Source organism: Epinephelus lanceolatus, chromosome 22 (genome assembly GCF_041903045.1).
Source record: "Epinephelus lanceolatus isolate andai-2023 chromosome 22, ASM4190304v1, whole genome shotgun sequence".
Taxonomy (NCBI): Eukaryota; Metazoa; Chordata; class Actinopteri; order Perciformes; family Serranidae; genus Epinephelus; species Epinephelus lanceolatus.
This window is the reverse complement of record NC_135755.1, coordinates 32,005,903-32,020,000: the sequence shown is the minus strand read 5'-3', so window position 1 is coordinate 32,020,000 and position 14,098 is coordinate 32,005,903. Positions and strand designations below refer to the sequence as shown.

Sequence of the window (14,098 nt, the reverse complement as noted above, 5' to 3'; positions counted from 1 at the left end):
CCTTTACTGGAGAAAACTCCTTGGAAAACAGCACCAGTGGACAAACTCTCCTTTTTTTCCCTTTTTTTTCCTTTTTTGTTTTTTTTTAATTTCTCAATGAGTATATGTGCATTAACTCAAAACTAAATGGCATGTGGGTCTTGTCATGGTGCTTGTTGAGTGCAGGAAAATGACAGATTACCATTTGCCATCCACCCTTGCTGCTGTTTTACCATCTATAAATGGCGTACGTGCATGCTCTTCCATTGCTTACGGCCATACCACCCTGAATACGCCCGATCTCGTCCGATCTCGGAAGCTAAGCAGGGTTGGGCCGGGTCAGTACTTGGATGGGAGACCGCCTGGGAATACCCGGTGCTGTAAGCTTTTTATTCTCACCTTTCATCAGCAAAGGGCGCTGCTCCTCCTTTACTGGAGCCAGCTCCTTGGAAAACAGCACCAGTGGACAAACTCTCTTTTTTTTTTTTTTAATTTGTCAGTGAGTATATGTGCATTAACTGAAAACTAAATGGCGTGTGGGTCTTGTCATGGCGCTTGTTGAGTGCAGGAAAATAACAGATTACCATTTGCCATCCACCCTTGCTGATGTTTTACCATCTATAAATGGCGTGCGTGCATGCTCTTCCATGGCTTACGGCCATACCACCCTGAATACGCCCGATCTCGTCCGATCTCGGAAGCTAAGCAGGGTCGGGCCGGGTCAGTACTTGGATGGGAGACCGCCTGGGAATACCCGGTGCTGTAAGCTTTTTATTCTCACCTTTCATCAGCAGAGGGCGCTGCTCCTCCTTTACTGGAGCCAGCTCCTTGGAAAACAGCACCAGTGGACAAACTCTCCTTTTTTTCCCTTTTTTTTTTTTTTTTTAATTTGTCAGTGAGTATATGTGCATTAACTCAAAACTAAATGGCATGTGGGTCTTGTCATGGTGCTTGTTGAGTGCAGGAAAATGACAGATTACCATTTGCCATCCACCCTTGCTGATGTTTTACCATCTATAAATGGCGTGCGTGCATGCTCTTCCATGGCTTACGGCCATACCACCCTGAATACGCCCGATCTCGTCCGATCTCGGAAGCTAAGCAGGGTCGGGCCGGGTCAGTACTTGCATGGGAGACCGCCTGGGAATACCCGGTGCTGTAAGCTTTTTATTCTCACCTTTCATCAGCAGAGGGCGCTGCTCCTCCTTTACTGGAGCCAGCTCCTTGGAAAACAGCACCAGTGGACAAACTGTCTTTTTTTTTTTCTTTTTTTTTTTTTTTAATTTGTCAGTGAGTATATGTGCATTAACTGAAAAATAAATGGCGTGTGGGTCTTGTCATGGCGCTTGTTGAGTGCAGGAAAATGACAGATTACCATTTGCCATCCACCCTTGCTGATGTTTTACCATCTATAAATGGCGTGCGTGCATGCTCTTCCATGGCTTACGGCCATACCACCCTGAATACGCCCGATCTCGTCCGATCTCGGAAGCTAAGCAGGGTCGGGCCGGGTCAGTACTTGGATGGGAGACCGCCTGGGAATACCCGGTGCTGTAAGCTTTTTATTCTCACCTTTCATCAGCAGAGGGCGCTGCTCCTCCTTTACTGGAGCCAGCTCCTTGGAAAACAGCACCAGTGGACAAACTCTCTTTTTTTCCCTTTTTTTTCCTTTTTTGTTTTTTTTAATTTCTCAATGAGTATATGTGCATTAACTCAAAACTAAATGGCGTGTGGGTCTTGTCATGGTGCTTGTTGAGTGCAGGAAAATGACAGATTACCATTTGCCATCCACCCTTGCTGATGTTTTACCATCTATAAATGGCGTGCGTGCATGCTCTTCCATGGCTTACGGCCATACCACCCTGAATACGCCCGATCTCGTCCGATCTCGGAAGCTAAGCAGGGTCGGGCCGGGTCAGTACTTGGATGGGAGACCGCCTGGGAATACCCGGTGCTGTAAGCTTTTTATTCTCACCTTTCATCAGCAGAGGGCGCTGCTCCTCCTTTACTGGAGCCAGCTCCTTGGAAAACAGCACCAGTGGACAAACTCTCTTTTTTTTTTTGTTTTAATTTGTCAGTGAGTATATGTGCATTAACTGAAAAATAAATGGCGTGTGGGTCTTGTCATGGCGCTTGTTGAGTGCAGGAAAATGACAGATTACCATTTGCCATCCACCCTTGCTGATGTTTTACCATCTATAAATGGCGTGCGTGCATGCCCTTCCATGGCTTACGGCCATACCACCCTGAATACGCCCGATCTCGTCCGATCTCGGAAGCTAAGCAGGGTCGGGCCGGGTCAGTACTTGGATGGGAGACCGCCTGGGAATACCCGGTGCTGTAAGCTTTTTATTCTCACCTTTCATCAGCAGAGGGCGCTGCTCCTCCTTTACTGGAGCCAACTCCTTGGAAAACAGCACCAGTGGACAAACTCTCCTTTTTTTCCCTTTTTTTTCCTTTTTTGTTTTTTTTTAATTTCTCAATGAGTATATGTGCATTAACTGAAAACTAAATGGCATGTGGGTCTTGTCATGGTGCTTGTTGAGTGCAGGAAAATGACAGATTACCATTTGCCATCCACCCTTGCTGCTGTTTTACCATCTATAAATGGCGTACGTGCATGCTCTTCCATTGCTTACGGCCATACCACCCTGAATACGCCCGATCTCGTCCGATCTCGGAAGCTAAGCAGGGTTGGGCCGGGTCAGTACTTGGATGGGAGACCGCCTGGGAATACCCGGTGCTGTAAGCTTTTTATTCTCACCTTTCATCAGCAAAGGGCGCTGCTCCTCCTTTACTGGAGCCAGCTCCTTGGAAAACAGCACCAGTGGACAAACTCTCTTTTTTTTTTTTTTTAATTTGTCAGTGAGTATATGTGCATTAACTGAAAACTAAATGGCGTGTGGGTCTTGTCATGGCGCTTGTTGAGTGCAGGAAAATAACAGATTACCATTTGCCATCCACCCTTGCTGATGTTTTACCATCTATAAATGGCGTGCGTGCATGCTCTTCCATGGCTTACGGCCATACCACCCTGAATACGCCCGATCTCGTCCGATCTCGGAAGCTAAGCAGGGTCGGGCCGGGTCAGTACTTGGATGGGAGACCGCCTGGGAATACCCGGTGCTGTAAGCTTTTTATTCTCACCTTTCATCAGCAGAGGGCGCTGCTCCTCCTTTACTGGAGCCAGCTCCTTGGAAAACAGCACCAGTGGACAAACTCTCCTTTTTTTCCCTTTTTTTTCCTTTTTTTTAATTTGTCAGTGAGTATATGGGCATTAACTGAAAAATAAATGGCGTGTGGGTCTTGTCATGGCGCTTGTTGAGTGCAGGAAAATGACAGATTACCATTTGCCATCCACCCTTGCTGATGTTTTACCATCTATAAATGGCGTGCGTGCATGCTCTTCCACGGCTTACGGCCATACCACCCTGAATACGCCCGATCTCGTCCGATCTCGGAAGCTAAGCAGGGTCGGGCCGGGTCAGTACTTGGATGGGAGACCGCCTGGGAATACCCGGTGCTGTAAGCTTTTTATTCTCACCTTTCATCAGCAGAGGGCGCTGCTCCTCCTTTACTGGAGCCAGCTCCTTGGAAAACAGTACCAGTGGACAAACTCTCCTTTTTTTCCCTTTTTTTTCCTTTTTTGTTTTTTTTAATTTCTCAATGAGTATGTGTGCATTAACTCAAAACTAAATGGCGTGTGGGTCTTGTCATGGTGCTTGTTGAGTGCAGGAAAATGACAGATTACCATTTGCCATCCACCCTTGCTGATGTTTTACCATCTATAAATGGCGTGCGTGCATGCTCTTCCATGGCTTACGGCCATACCACCCTGAATACGCCCAATCTCGTCTGATCTCGGAAGCTAAGCAGGGTCGGGCCGGGTCAGTACTTGGATGGGAGACCGCCTGGGAATACCCGGTGCTGTAAGCTTTTTATTCTCACCTTTCATCAGCAGAGGGCGCTGCTCCTCCTTTACTGGAGCCAGCTCCTTGGAAAACAGCACCAGTGGACAAACTCTCTTTTTTTTTTTGTTTTAATTTGTCAGTGAGTATATGTGCATTAACTGAAAACTAAATGGCGTGTGGGTCTTGTCATGGCGCTTGTTGAGTGCAGGAAAATGACAGATTACCATTTGCCATCCACCCTTGCTGATGTTTTACCATCTATAAATGGCGTGCGTGCATGCTCTTCCATGGCTTACGGCCATACCACCCTGAATACGCCCGATCTCGTCCGATCTCGGAAGCTAAGCAGGGTCGGGCCGGGTCAGTACTTGGATGGGAGACCGCCTGGGAATACCCGGTGCTGTAAGCTTTTTATTCTCACCTTTCATCAGCAGAGGGCGCTGCTCCTCCTTTACTGGAGCCAGCTCCTTGGAAAACAGCACCAGTGGACAAACTCTCCTTTTTTTCCCTTTTTTTTTCCTTTTTTGTTTTTTTTAATTTCTCAATGAGTATATGTGCATTAACTCAAAACTAAATGGCGTGTGGGTCTTGTCATGGTGCTTGTTGAGTGCAGGAAAATGACAGATTACCATTTGCCATCCACCCTTGCTGATGTTTTACCATCTATAAATGGCGTGCGTGCATGCTCTTCCATGGCTTACGGCCATACCACCCAGAATACGCCCGATCTCGTCCGATCTCGGAAGCTAAGCAGGGTCGGGCCGGGTCAGTACTTGGATGGGAGACCGCCTGGGAATACCCGGTGCTGTAAGCTTTTTATTCTCACCTTTCATCAGCAGAGGGCGCTGCTCCTCCTTTACTGGAGCCAGCTCCTTGGAAAACAGCACCAGTGGACAAACTCTCTTTTTTTTTTTGTTTTAATTTGTCAGTGAGTATATGTGCATTAACTGAAAACTAAATGGCGTGTGGGTCTTGTCATGGCGCTTGTTGAGTGCAGTAAAATGACAGATTACCATTTGCCATCCACCCTTGCTGATGTTTTACCATCTATAAATGGCGTGCGTGCATGCTCTTCCATGGCTTACGGCCATACCACCCTGAATACGCCCGATCTCATCCGATCTCGGAAGCTAAGCAGGGTCGGGCCGGGTCAGTACTTGGATGGGAGACCGCCTGGGAATACCCGGTGCTGTAAGCTTTTTATTCTCACCTTTCATCAGCAGAGGGCGCTGCTCCTCCTTTACTGGAGCCAGCTCCTTGGAAAACAGCACCAGTGGACAAACTCTCTTTTTTTTTTTTTTTTAATTTGTCAGTGAGTATATGTGCATTAACTGAAAACTAAATGGCGTGTGGGTCTTGTCATGGCGCTTGTTGAGTGCAGGAAAATGACAGATTACCATTTGCCATCCACCCTTGCTGATGTTTTACCATCTATAAATGGCGTGCGTGCATGCTCTTCCATGGCTTACGGCCATACCACCCTGAATACGCCCGATCTCGTCCGATCTCGGAAGCTAAGCAGGGTCGGGCCGGGTCAGTACTTGGATGGGAGACCGCCTGGGAATACCCGGTGCTGTAAGCTTTTTATTCTCACCTTTCATCAGCAGAGGGCGCTGCTCCTCCTTTACTGGAGCCAGCTCCTTGGAAAACAGTACCAGTGGACAAACTCTCCTTTTTTTCCCTTTTTTTTCCTTTTTTGTTTTTTTTAATTTCTCAATGAGTATGTGTGCATTAACTCAAAACTAAATGGCGTGTGGGTCTTGTCATGGTGCTTGTTGAGTGCAGGAAAATGACAGATTACCATTTGCCATCCACCCTTGCTGATGTTTTACCATCTATAAATGGCGTGCGTGCATGCTCTTCCATGGCTTATGGCCATACCACCCTGAATACGCCCGATCTCGTCCGATCTCGGAAGCTAAGCAGGGTCGGGCCGGGTCAGTACTTGGATGGGAGACCGCCTGGGAATACCCGGTGCTGTAAGCTTTTTATTCTCACCTTTCATCAGCAGAGGGCGCTGCTCCTCCTTTACTGGAGCCAGCTCCTTGGAAAACAGCACCAGTGGACAAACTCTCCTTTTTTTCCCTTTTTTTTCCTTTTTTGTTTTTTTTAATTTCTCAATAAGTATATGTGCATTAACTCAAAAATAAATGGCGTGTGGGTCTTGTCATGGTGCTTGTTGAGTGCAGGAAAATGACAGATTACCATTTGCCATCCACCCTTGCTGATGTTTTACCATCTATAAATGGCGTGCGTGCATGCTCTTCCATGGCTTACGGCCATACCACCCTGAATATGCCCGATCTCGTCCGATCTCGGAAGCTAAGCAGGGTCGGGCCGGGTCAGTACTTGGATGGGAGACCGCCTGGGAATACCCGGTGCTGTAAGCTTTTTATTCTCACCTTTCATCAGCAGAGGGCGCTGCTCCTCCTTTACTGGAGCCAGCTCCTTGGAAAACAGCACCAGTGGACAAACTCTCCTTTTTTTCCCTTTTTTTTTCCTTTTTTGTTTTTTTTAATTTCTCAATGAGTATATGTGCATTAACTCAAAACTAAATGGCGTGTGGGTCTTGTCATGGTGCTTGTTGAGTGCAGGAAAATGACAGATTACCATTTGCCATCCACCCTTGCTGATGTTTTACCATCTATAAATGGCGTGCGTGCATGCTCTTCCATGGCTTACGGCCATACCACCCTGAATACGCCCGATCTCGTCCGATCTCGGAAGCTAAGCAGGGTCGGGCCGGGTCAGTACTTGGATGGGAGACCGCCTGGGAATACCCGGTGCTGTAAGCTTTTTATTCTCACCTTTCATCAGCAGAGGGCGCTGCTCCTCCTTTACTGGAGCCAGCTCCTTGGAAAACAGTACCAGTGGACAAACTCTCCTTTTTTTCCCTTTTTTTTCCTTTTTTGTTTTTTTTAATTTCTCAATGAGTATGTGTGCATTAACTCAAAACTAAATGGCGTGTGGGTCTTGTCATGGTGCTTGTTGAGTGCAGGAAAATGACAGATTACCATTTGCCATCCACCCTTGCTGATGTTTTACCATCTATAAATGGCGTGCGTGCATGCTCTTCCATGGCTTATGGCCATACCACCCTGAATACGCCCGATCTCGTCCGATCTCGGAAGCTAAGCAGGGTAGGGCCGGGTCAGTACTTGGATGGGAGACCGCCTGGGAATACCCGGTGCTGTAAGCTTTTTATTCTCACCTTTCATCAGCAGAGGGCGCTGCTCCTCCTTTACTGGAGCCAGCTCCTTGGAAAACAGCACCAGTGGACAAACTCTCCTTTTTTTCCCTTTTTTTTCCTTTTTTGTTTTTTTTAATTTCTCAATAAGTATATGTGCATTAACTCAAAACTAAATGGCGTGTGGGTCTTGTCATGGTGCTTGTTGAGTGCAGGAAAATGACAGATTACCATTTGCCATCCACCCTTGCTGATGTTTTACCATCTATAAATGGCGTGCGTGCATGCTCTTCCATGGCTTACGGCCATACCACCCTGAATATGCCCGATCTCGTCCGATCTCGGAAGCTAAGCAGGGTCGGGCAGGGTCAGTACTTGGATGGGAGACCGCCTGGGAATACCCGGTGCTGTAAGCTTTTTATTCTCACCTTTCATCAGCAGAGGGCGCTGCTCCTCCTTTACTGGAGCCAGCTCCTTGGAAAACAGCACCAGTGGACAAACTCTTTTTTTTTTTGTTTTAATTTGTCAGTGAGTATATGTGCATTAACTGAAAACTAAATGGCGTGTGGGTCTTGTCATGGCGCTTGTTGAGTGCAGGAAAATGACAGATTACCATTTGCCATCCACCCTTGCTGATGTTTTACCATCTATAAATGGCGTGCGTGCATGCTCTTCCATGGCTTACGGCCATACCACCCTGAATACGCCCGATCTCGTCCGATCTCGGAAGCTAAGCAGGGTCGGGCCGGGTCAGTACTTGGATGGGAGACCGCCTGGGAATACCCGGTGTTGTAAGCTTTTTATTCTCACCTTTCATCAGCAGAGGGCGCTGCTCCTCCTTTACTGGAGCCAGCTCCTTGGAAAACAGCACCAGTGGACAAACTCTCTTTTTTTCCCTTTTTTTTCCTTTTTTGTTTTTTTTAATTTCTCAATGAGTATATGTGCATTAACTCAAAACTAAATGGCGTGTGGGTCTTGTCATGGTGCTTGTTGAGTGCAGGAAAATGACAGATTACCATTTGCCATCCACCCTTGCTGATGTTTTACCATCTATAAATGGCGTGCGTGCATGCTCTTCCATGGCTTACGGCCATACCACCCTGAATACGCCCGATCTCGTCCGATCTCGGAAGCTAAGCAGGGTCGGGCCGGGTCAGTACTTGGATGGGAGACCGCCTGGGAATACCCGGTGCTGTAAGCTTTTTATTCTCACCTTTCATCAGCAGAGGGCGCTGCTCCTCCTTTACTGGAGCCAGCTCCTTGGAAAACAGCACCAGTGGACAAACTCTCTTTTTTTTTTTGTTTTAATTTGTCAGTGAGTATATGTGCATTAACTCAAAACTAAATGGCGTGTGGGTCTTGTCATGGCGCTTGTTGAGTGCAGGAAAATGACAGATTACCATTTGCCATCCACCCTTGCTGATGTTTTACCATCTATAAATGGCGTGCGTGCATGCCCTTCCATGGCTTACGGCCATACCACCCTGAATACGCCCGATCTCGTCCGATCTCGGAAGCTAAGCAGGGTCGGGCCGGGTCAGTACTTGGATGGGAGACCGCCTGGGAATACCCGGTGCTGTAAGCTTTTTATTCTCACCTTTCATCAGCAGAGGGCGCTGCTCCTCCTTTACTGGAGCCAACTCCTTGGAAAACAGCACCAGTGGACAAACTCTCCTTTTTTTCCCTTTTTTTTCCTTTTTTGTTTTTTTTTAATTTCTCAATGAGTATATGTGCATTAACTCAAAACTAAATGGCATGTGGGTCTTGTCATGGTGCTTGTTGAGTGCAGGAAAATGACAGATTACCATTTGCCATCCACCCTTGCTGATGTTTTACCATCTATAAATGGCGTGCGTGCATGCTCTTCCATGGCTTACGGCCATACCACCCTGAATACGCCCGATCTCGTCCGATCTCGGAAGCTAAGCAGGGTCGGGCCGGGTCAGTACTTGGATGGGAGACCGCCTGGGAATACCCGGTGCTGTAAGCTTTTTATTCTCACCTTTCATCAGCAGAGGGCGCTGCTCCTCCTTTACTGGAGCCAGCTCCTTGGAAAACAGCACCAGTGGACAAACTCTCTTTTTTTTTTTGTTTTAATTTGTCAGTGAGTATATGTGCATTAACTGAAAACTAAATGGCGTGTGGGTCTTGTCATGGCGCTTGTTGAGTGCAGGAAAATGACAGATTACCATTTGCCATCCACCCTTGCTGATGTTTTACCATCTATAAATGGCGTGCGTGCATGCCCTTCCATGGCTTACGGCCATACCACCCTGAATACGCCCGATCTCGTCCGATCTCGGAAGCTAAGCAGGGTCGGGCCGGGTCAGTACTTGGATGGGAGACCGCCTGGGAATACCCGGTGCTGTAAGCTTTTTATTCTCACCTTTCATCAGCAGAGGGCGCTGCTCCTCCTTTACTGGAGCCAACTCCTTGGAAAACAGCACCAGTGGACAAACTCTCCTTTTTTTCCCTTTTTTTTCCTTTTTTGTTTTTTTTTAATTTCTCAATGAGTATATGTGCATTAACTCAAAACTAAATGGCATGTGGGTCTTGTCATGGTGCTTGTTGAGTGCAGGAAAATGACAGATTACCATTTGCCATCCACCCTTGCTGCTGTTTTACCATCTATAAATGGCGTACGTGCATGCTCTTCCATTGCTTACGGCCATACCACCCTGAATACGCCCGATCTCGTCCGATCTCGGAAGCTAAGCAGGGTTGGGCCGGGTCAGTACTTGGATGGGAGACCGCCTGGGAATACCCGGTGCTGTAAGCTTTTTATTCTCACCTTTCATCAGCAGAGGGCGCTGCTCCTCCTTTACTGGAGCCAGCTCCTTGGAAAACAGCACCAGTGGACAAACTCTCCTTTTTTTCCCTTTTTTTTTTTTTTTTTAATTTGTCAGTGAGTATATGTGCATTAACTCAAAACTAAATGGCATGTGGGTCTTGTCATGGTGCTTGTTGAGTGCAGGAAAATGACAGATTACCATTTGCCATCCACCCTTGCTGATGTTTTACCATCTATAAATGGCGTGCGTGCATGCTCTTCCATGGCTTACGGCCATACCACCCTGAATACGCCCGATCTCGTCCGATCTCGGAAGCTAAGCAGGGTCGGGCCGGGTCAGTACTTGCATGGGAGACCGCCTGGGAATACCCGGTGCTGTAAGCTTTTTATTCTCACCTTTCATCAGCAGAGGGCGCTGCTCCTCCTTTACTGGAGCCAGCTCCTTGGAAAACAGCACCAGTGGACAAACTGTCTTTTTTTTTTTCTTTTTTTTTTTTTTTTAATTTGTCAGTGAGTATATGTGCATTAACTGAAAAATATATGGCGTGTGGGTCTTGTCATGGCGCTTGTTGAGTGCAGGAAAATGACAGATTACCATTTGCCATCCACCCTTGCTGATGTTTTACCATCTATAAATGGCGTGCGTGCATGCTCTTCCATGGCTTACGGCCATACCACCCTGAATACGCCCGATCTCGTCCGATCTCGGAAGCTAAGCAGGGTCGGGCCGGGTCAGTACTTGGATGGGAGACCGCCTGGGAATACCCGGTGCTGTAAGCTTTTTATTCTCACCTTTCATCAGCAGAGGGCGCTGCTCCTCCTTTACTGGAGCCAGCTCCTTGGAAAACAGTACCAGTGGACAAACTCTCCTTTTTTTCCCTTTTTTTTCCTTTTTTGTTTTTTTTAATTTCTCAATGAGTATGTGTGCATTAACTCAAAACTAAATGGCGTGTGGGTCTTGTCATGGTGCTTGTTGAGTGCAGGAAAATGACAGATTACCATTTGCCATCCACCCTTGCTGATGTTTTACCATCTATAAATGGCGTGCGTGCATGCTCTTCCATGGCTTACGGCCATACCACCCTGAATACGCCCGATCTCGTCCGATCTCGGAAGCTAAGCAGGGTCGGGCCGGGTCAGTACTTGGATGGGAGACCGCCTGGGAATACCCGGTGCTGTAAGCTTTTTATTCTCACCTTTCATCAGCAGAGGGCGCTGCTCCTCCTTTACTGGAGCCAGCTCCTTGGAAAACAGCACCAGTGGACAAACTCTCTTTTTTTTTTTGTTTTAATTTGTCAGTGAGTATATGTGCATTAACTGAAAACTAAATGGCGTGTGGGTCTTGTCATGGCGCTTGTTGAGTGCAGTAAAATGACAGATTACCATTTGCCATCCACCCTTGCTGATGTTTTACCATCTATAAATGGCGTGCGTGCATGCTCTTCCATGGCTTACGGCCATACCACCCTGAATACGCCCGATCTCGTCCGATCTCGGAAGCTAAGCAGGGTCGGGCCGGGTCAGTACTTGGATGGGAGACCGCCTGGGAATACCCGGTGCTGTAAGCTTTTTATTCTCACCTTTCATCAGCAGAGGGCGCTGCTCCTCCTTTACTGGAGCCAGCTCCTTGGAAAACAGCACCAGTGGACAAACTCTCTTTTTTTTTTTGTTTTAATTTGTCAGTGAGTATATGTGCATTAACTGAAAACTAAATGGCGTGTGGGTCTTGTCATGGCGCTTGTTGAGTGCAGGAAAATGACAGATTACCATTTGCCATCCACCCTTGCTGATGTTTTACCATCTATAAATGGCGTGCGTGCATGCTCTTCCATGGCTTATGGCCATACCACCCTGAATACGCCCGATCTCGTCCGATCTCGGAAGCTAAGCAGGGTCGGGCCGGGTCAGTACTTGGATGGGAGACCGCCTGGGAATACCCGGTGCTGTAAGCTTTTTATTCTCACCTTTCATCAGCAGAGGGCGCTGCTCCTCCTTTACTGGAGCCAGCTCCTTGGAAAACAGCACCAGTGGACAAACTCTCCTTTTTTTCCCTTTTTTTTCCTTTTTTGTTTTTTTTAATTTCTCAATAAGTATATGTGCATTAACTCAAAAATAAATGGCGTGTGGGTCTTGTCATGGTGCTTGTTGAGTGCAGGAAAATGACAGATTACCATTTGCCATCCACCCTTGCTGATGTTTTACCATCTATAAATGGCGTGCGTGCATGCTCTTCCATGGCTTACGGCCATACCACCCTGAATATGCCCGATCTCGTCCGATCTCGGAAGCTAAGCAGGGTCGGGCCGGGTCAGTACTTGGATGGGAGACCGCCTGGGAATACCCGGTGCTGTAAGCTTTTTATTCTCACCTTTCATCAGCAGAGGGCGCTGCTCCTCCTTTACTGGAGCCAGCTCCTTGGAAAACAGCACCAGTGGACAAACTCTCCTTTTTTTCCCTTTTTTTTTCCTTTTTTGTTTTTTTTAATTTCTCAATGAGTATATGTGCATTAACTCAAAACTAAATGGCGTGTGGGTCTTGTCATGGTGCTTGTTGAGTGCAGGAAAATGACAGATTACCATTTGTCATCCACCCTTGCTGATGTTTTACCATCTATAAATGGCGTGCGTGCATGCTCTTCCATGGCTTACGGCCATACCACCCTGAATACGCCCGATCTCGTCCGATCTCGGAAGCTAAGCAGGGTCGGGCCGGGTCAGTACTTGGATGGGAGACCGCCTGGGAATACCCGGTGCTGTAAGCTTTTTATTCTCACCTTTCATCAGCAGAGGGCGCTGCTCCTCCTTTACTGGAGCCAGCTCCTTGGAAAACAGTACCAGTGGACAAACTCTCCTTTTTTTCCCTTTTTTTTCCTTTTTTGTTTTTTTTAATTTCTCAATGAGTATGTGTGCATTAACTCAAAACTAAATGGCGTGTGGGTCTTGTCATGGTGCTTGTTGAGTGCAGGAAAATGACAGATTACCATTTGCCATCCACCCTTGCTGATGTTTTACCATCTATAAATGGCGTGCGTGCATGCTCTTCCATGGCTTATGGCCATACCACCCTGAATACGCCCGATCTCGTCCGATCTCGGAAGCTAAGCAGGGTAGGGCCGGGTCAGTACTTGGATGGGAGACCGCCTGGGAATACCCGGTGCTGTAAGCTTTTTATTCTCACCTTTCATCAGCAGAGGGCGCTGCTCCTCCTTTACTGGAGCCAGCTCCTTGGAAAACAGCACCAGTGGACAAACTCTCCTTTTTTTCCCTTTTTTTTCCTTTTTTGTTTTTTTTAATTTCTCAATAAGTATATGTGCATTAACTCAAAACTAAATGGCGTGTGGGTCTTGTCATGGTGCTTGTTGAGTGCAGGAAAATGACAGATTACCATTTGCCATCCACCCTTGCTGATGTTTTACCATCTATAAATGGCGTGCGTGCATGCTCTTCCATGGCTTACGGCCATACCACCCTGAATATGCCCGATCTCGTCCGATCTCGGAAGCTAAGCAGGGTCGGGCCGGGTCAGTACTTGGATGGGAGACCGCCTGGGAATACCCGGTGCTGTAAGCTTTTTATTCTCACCTTTCATCAGCAGAGGGCGCTGCTCCTCCTTTACTGGAGCCAGCTCCTTGGAAAACAGCACCAGTGGACAAACTCTTTTTTTTTTTGTTTTAATTTGTCAGTGAGTATATGTGCATTAACTGAAAACTAAATGGCGTGTGGGTCTTGTCATGGCGCTTGTTGAGTGCAGGAAAATGACAGATTACCATTTGCCATCCACCCTTGCTGATGTTTTACCATCTATAAATGGCGTGCGTGCATGCTCTTCCATGGCTTACGGCCATACCACCCTGAATACGCCCGATCTCGTCCGATCTCGGAAGCTAAGCAGGGTCGGGCCGGGTCAGTACTTGGATGGGAGACCGCCTGGGAATACCCGGTGTTGTAAGCTTTTTATTCTCACCTTTCATCAGCAGAGGGCGCTGCTCCTCCTTTACTGGAGCCAGCTCCTTGGAAAACAGCACCAGTGGACAAACTCTCTTTTTTTCCCTTTTTTTTCCTTTTTTGTTTTTTTTAATTTCTCAATGAGTATATGTGCATTAACTCAAAACTAAATGGCGTGTGGGTCTTGTCATGGTGCTTGTTGAGTGCAGGAAAATGACAGATTACCATTTGCCATCCACCCTTGCTGATGTTTTACCATCTATAAATGGCGTGCGTGCATGCTCTT

The 14,098-nt window shown here is 47.3% G+C and overlaps 35 non-coding genes across 35 annotated transcripts; all 35 read left to right on the top strand.

Annotated features, from left to right (window-relative positions):
- Positions 1–247: 247 nt before the first annotated feature.
- On the top strand, positions 248–366 carry LOC144461446 (5S ribosomal RNA). The gene has a single exon (XR_013490148.1). It is a non-coding gene; the product is annotated as a 5S ribosomal RNA (ribosomal RNA).
- A 263-nt stretch (positions 367–629) lies between these two features.
- On the top strand, positions 630–748 carry LOC144459989 (5S ribosomal RNA). Its single transcript, XR_013488705.1, has one exon. It is a non-coding gene; the product is annotated as a 5S ribosomal RNA (ribosomal RNA).
- A 277-nt stretch (positions 749–1,025) lies between these two features.
- On the top strand, positions 1,026–1,144 carry LOC144460847 (5S ribosomal RNA). Its single transcript, XR_013489566.1, has one exon. It is a non-coding gene; the product is annotated as a 5S ribosomal RNA (ribosomal RNA).
- Positions 1,145–1,420: 276 nt separating this feature from the next.
- On the top strand, positions 1,421–1,539 carry LOC144459988 (5S ribosomal RNA). Its single transcript, XR_013488704.1, has one exon. It is a non-coding gene; the product is annotated as a 5S ribosomal RNA (ribosomal RNA).
- A 284-nt stretch (positions 1,540–1,823) lies between these two features.
- LOC144459987 (5S ribosomal RNA) lies at positions 1,824–1,942 on the top strand. The gene has a single exon (XR_013488703.1). It is a non-coding gene; the product is annotated as a 5S ribosomal RNA (ribosomal RNA).
- A 265-nt stretch (positions 1,943–2,207) lies between these two features.
- Positions 2,208–2,326, top strand: LOC144459986 (5S ribosomal RNA). Its single transcript, XR_013488702.1, has one exon. It is a non-coding gene; the product is annotated as a 5S ribosomal RNA (ribosomal RNA).
- Positions 2,327–2,612: 286 nt separating this feature from the next.
- Positions 2,613–2,731, top strand: LOC144461435 (5S ribosomal RNA). The gene has a single exon (XR_013490137.1). It is a non-coding gene; the product is annotated as a 5S ribosomal RNA (ribosomal RNA).
- Positions 2,732–2,995: 264 nt separating this feature from the next.
- On the top strand, positions 2,996–3,114 carry LOC144459984 (5S ribosomal RNA). Its single transcript, XR_013488700.1, has one exon. It is a non-coding gene; the product is annotated as a 5S ribosomal RNA (ribosomal RNA).
- Positions 3,115–3,392: 278 nt separating this feature from the next.
- On the top strand, positions 3,393–3,511 carry LOC144459983 (5S ribosomal RNA). The gene has a single exon (XR_013488699.1). It is a non-coding gene; the product is annotated as a 5S ribosomal RNA (ribosomal RNA).
- Positions 3,512–3,796: 285 nt separating this feature from the next.
- Positions 3,797–3,915, top strand: LOC144461168 (5S ribosomal RNA). Its single transcript, XR_013489887.1, has one exon. It is a non-coding gene; the product is annotated as a 5S ribosomal RNA (ribosomal RNA).
- A 265-nt stretch (positions 3,916–4,180) lies between these two features.
- LOC144459982 (5S ribosomal RNA) lies at positions 4,181–4,299 on the top strand. The gene has a single exon (XR_013488698.1). It is a non-coding gene; the product is annotated as a 5S ribosomal RNA (ribosomal RNA).
- Positions 4,300–4,585: 286 nt separating this feature from the next.
- Positions 4,586–4,704, top strand: LOC144461046 (5S ribosomal RNA). The gene has a single exon (XR_013489765.1). It is a non-coding gene; the product is annotated as a 5S ribosomal RNA (ribosomal RNA).
- Positions 4,705–4,969: 265 nt separating this feature from the next.
- Positions 4,970–5,088, top strand: LOC144460346 (5S ribosomal RNA). The gene has a single exon (XR_013489064.1). It is a non-coding gene; the product is annotated as a 5S ribosomal RNA (ribosomal RNA).
- A 265-nt stretch (positions 5,089–5,353) lies between these two features.
- On the top strand, positions 5,354–5,472 carry LOC144459981 (5S ribosomal RNA). The gene has a single exon (XR_013488697.1). It is a non-coding gene; the product is annotated as a 5S ribosomal RNA (ribosomal RNA).
- Positions 5,473–5,757: 285 nt separating this feature from the next.
- On the top strand, positions 5,758–5,876 carry LOC144460712 (5S ribosomal RNA). The gene has a single exon (XR_013489431.1). It is a non-coding gene; the product is annotated as a 5S ribosomal RNA (ribosomal RNA).
- Positions 5,877–6,161: 285 nt separating this feature from the next.
- On the top strand, positions 6,162–6,280 carry LOC144460755 (5S ribosomal RNA). The gene has a single exon (XR_013489474.1). It is a non-coding gene; the product is annotated as a 5S ribosomal RNA (ribosomal RNA).
- A 286-nt stretch (positions 6,281–6,566) lies between these two features.
- Positions 6,567–6,685, top strand: LOC144459980 (5S ribosomal RNA). Its single transcript, XR_013488696.1, has one exon. It is a non-coding gene; the product is annotated as a 5S ribosomal RNA (ribosomal RNA).
- Positions 6,686–6,970: 285 nt separating this feature from the next.
- On the top strand, positions 6,971–7,089 carry LOC144460689 (5S ribosomal RNA). Its single transcript, XR_013489408.1, has one exon. It is a non-coding gene; the product is annotated as a 5S ribosomal RNA (ribosomal RNA).
- Positions 7,090–7,374: 285 nt separating this feature from the next.
- Positions 7,375–7,493, top strand: LOC144461190 (5S ribosomal RNA). The gene has a single exon (XR_013489909.1). It is a non-coding gene; the product is annotated as a 5S ribosomal RNA (ribosomal RNA).
- Positions 7,494–7,756: 263 nt separating this feature from the next.
- On the top strand, positions 7,757–7,875 carry LOC144460759 (5S ribosomal RNA). The gene has a single exon (XR_013489478.1). It is a non-coding gene; the product is annotated as a 5S ribosomal RNA (ribosomal RNA).
- Positions 7,876–8,159: 284 nt separating this feature from the next.
- On the top strand, positions 8,160–8,278 carry LOC144459979 (5S ribosomal RNA). The gene has a single exon (XR_013488695.1). It is a non-coding gene; the product is annotated as a 5S ribosomal RNA (ribosomal RNA).
- Positions 8,279–8,543: 265 nt separating this feature from the next.
- LOC144459978 (5S ribosomal RNA) lies at positions 8,544–8,662 on the top strand. Its single transcript, XR_013488694.1, has one exon. It is a non-coding gene; the product is annotated as a 5S ribosomal RNA (ribosomal RNA).
- Positions 8,663–8,948: 286 nt separating this feature from the next.
- LOC144459977 (5S ribosomal RNA) lies at positions 8,949–9,067 on the top strand. Its single transcript, XR_013488693.1, has one exon. It is a non-coding gene; the product is annotated as a 5S ribosomal RNA (ribosomal RNA).
- A 265-nt stretch (positions 9,068–9,332) lies between these two features.
- On the top strand, positions 9,333–9,451 carry LOC144459976 (5S ribosomal RNA). Its single transcript, XR_013488692.1, has one exon. It is a non-coding gene; the product is annotated as a 5S ribosomal RNA (ribosomal RNA).
- A 286-nt stretch (positions 9,452–9,737) lies between these two features.
- On the top strand, positions 9,738–9,856 carry LOC144461424 (5S ribosomal RNA). Its single transcript, XR_013490125.1, has one exon. It is a non-coding gene; the product is annotated as a 5S ribosomal RNA (ribosomal RNA).
- A 277-nt stretch (positions 9,857–10,133) lies between these two features.
- On the top strand, positions 10,134–10,252 carry LOC144460846 (5S ribosomal RNA). Its single transcript, XR_013489565.1, has one exon. It is a non-coding gene; the product is annotated as a 5S ribosomal RNA (ribosomal RNA).
- A 277-nt stretch (positions 10,253–10,529) lies between these two features.
- Positions 10,530–10,648, top strand: LOC144459975 (5S ribosomal RNA). The gene has a single exon (XR_013488691.1). It is a non-coding gene; the product is annotated as a 5S ribosomal RNA (ribosomal RNA).
- Positions 10,649–10,933: 285 nt separating this feature from the next.
- LOC144459973 (5S ribosomal RNA) lies at positions 10,934–11,052 on the top strand. Its single transcript, XR_013488689.1, has one exon. It is a non-coding gene; the product is annotated as a 5S ribosomal RNA (ribosomal RNA).
- Positions 11,053–11,317: 265 nt separating this feature from the next.
- Positions 11,318–11,436, top strand: LOC144459972 (5S ribosomal RNA). Its single transcript, XR_013488688.1, has one exon. It is a non-coding gene; the product is annotated as a 5S ribosomal RNA (ribosomal RNA).
- Positions 11,437–11,701: 265 nt separating this feature from the next.
- Positions 11,702–11,820, top strand: LOC144460711 (5S ribosomal RNA). The gene has a single exon (XR_013489430.1). It is a non-coding gene; the product is annotated as a 5S ribosomal RNA (ribosomal RNA).
- A 285-nt stretch (positions 11,821–12,105) lies between these two features.
- LOC144460754 (5S ribosomal RNA) lies at positions 12,106–12,224 on the top strand. The gene has a single exon (XR_013489473.1). It is a non-coding gene; the product is annotated as a 5S ribosomal RNA (ribosomal RNA).
- Positions 12,225–12,510: 286 nt separating this feature from the next.
- On the top strand, positions 12,511–12,629 carry LOC144459971 (5S ribosomal RNA). The gene has a single exon (XR_013488687.1). It is a non-coding gene; the product is annotated as a 5S ribosomal RNA (ribosomal RNA).
- Positions 12,630–12,914: 285 nt separating this feature from the next.
- Positions 12,915–13,033, top strand: LOC144460688 (5S ribosomal RNA). Its single transcript, XR_013489407.1, has one exon. It is a non-coding gene; the product is annotated as a 5S ribosomal RNA (ribosomal RNA).
- A 285-nt stretch (positions 13,034–13,318) lies between these two features.
- On the top strand, positions 13,319–13,437 carry LOC144460753 (5S ribosomal RNA). The gene has a single exon (XR_013489472.1). It is a non-coding gene; the product is annotated as a 5S ribosomal RNA (ribosomal RNA).
- Positions 13,438–13,700: 263 nt separating this feature from the next.
- On the top strand, positions 13,701–13,819 carry LOC144460758 (5S ribosomal RNA). Its single transcript, XR_013489477.1, has one exon. It is a non-coding gene; the product is annotated as a 5S ribosomal RNA (ribosomal RNA).
- The last annotated feature ends 279 nt before the right edge of the window (positions 13,820–14,098 follow it).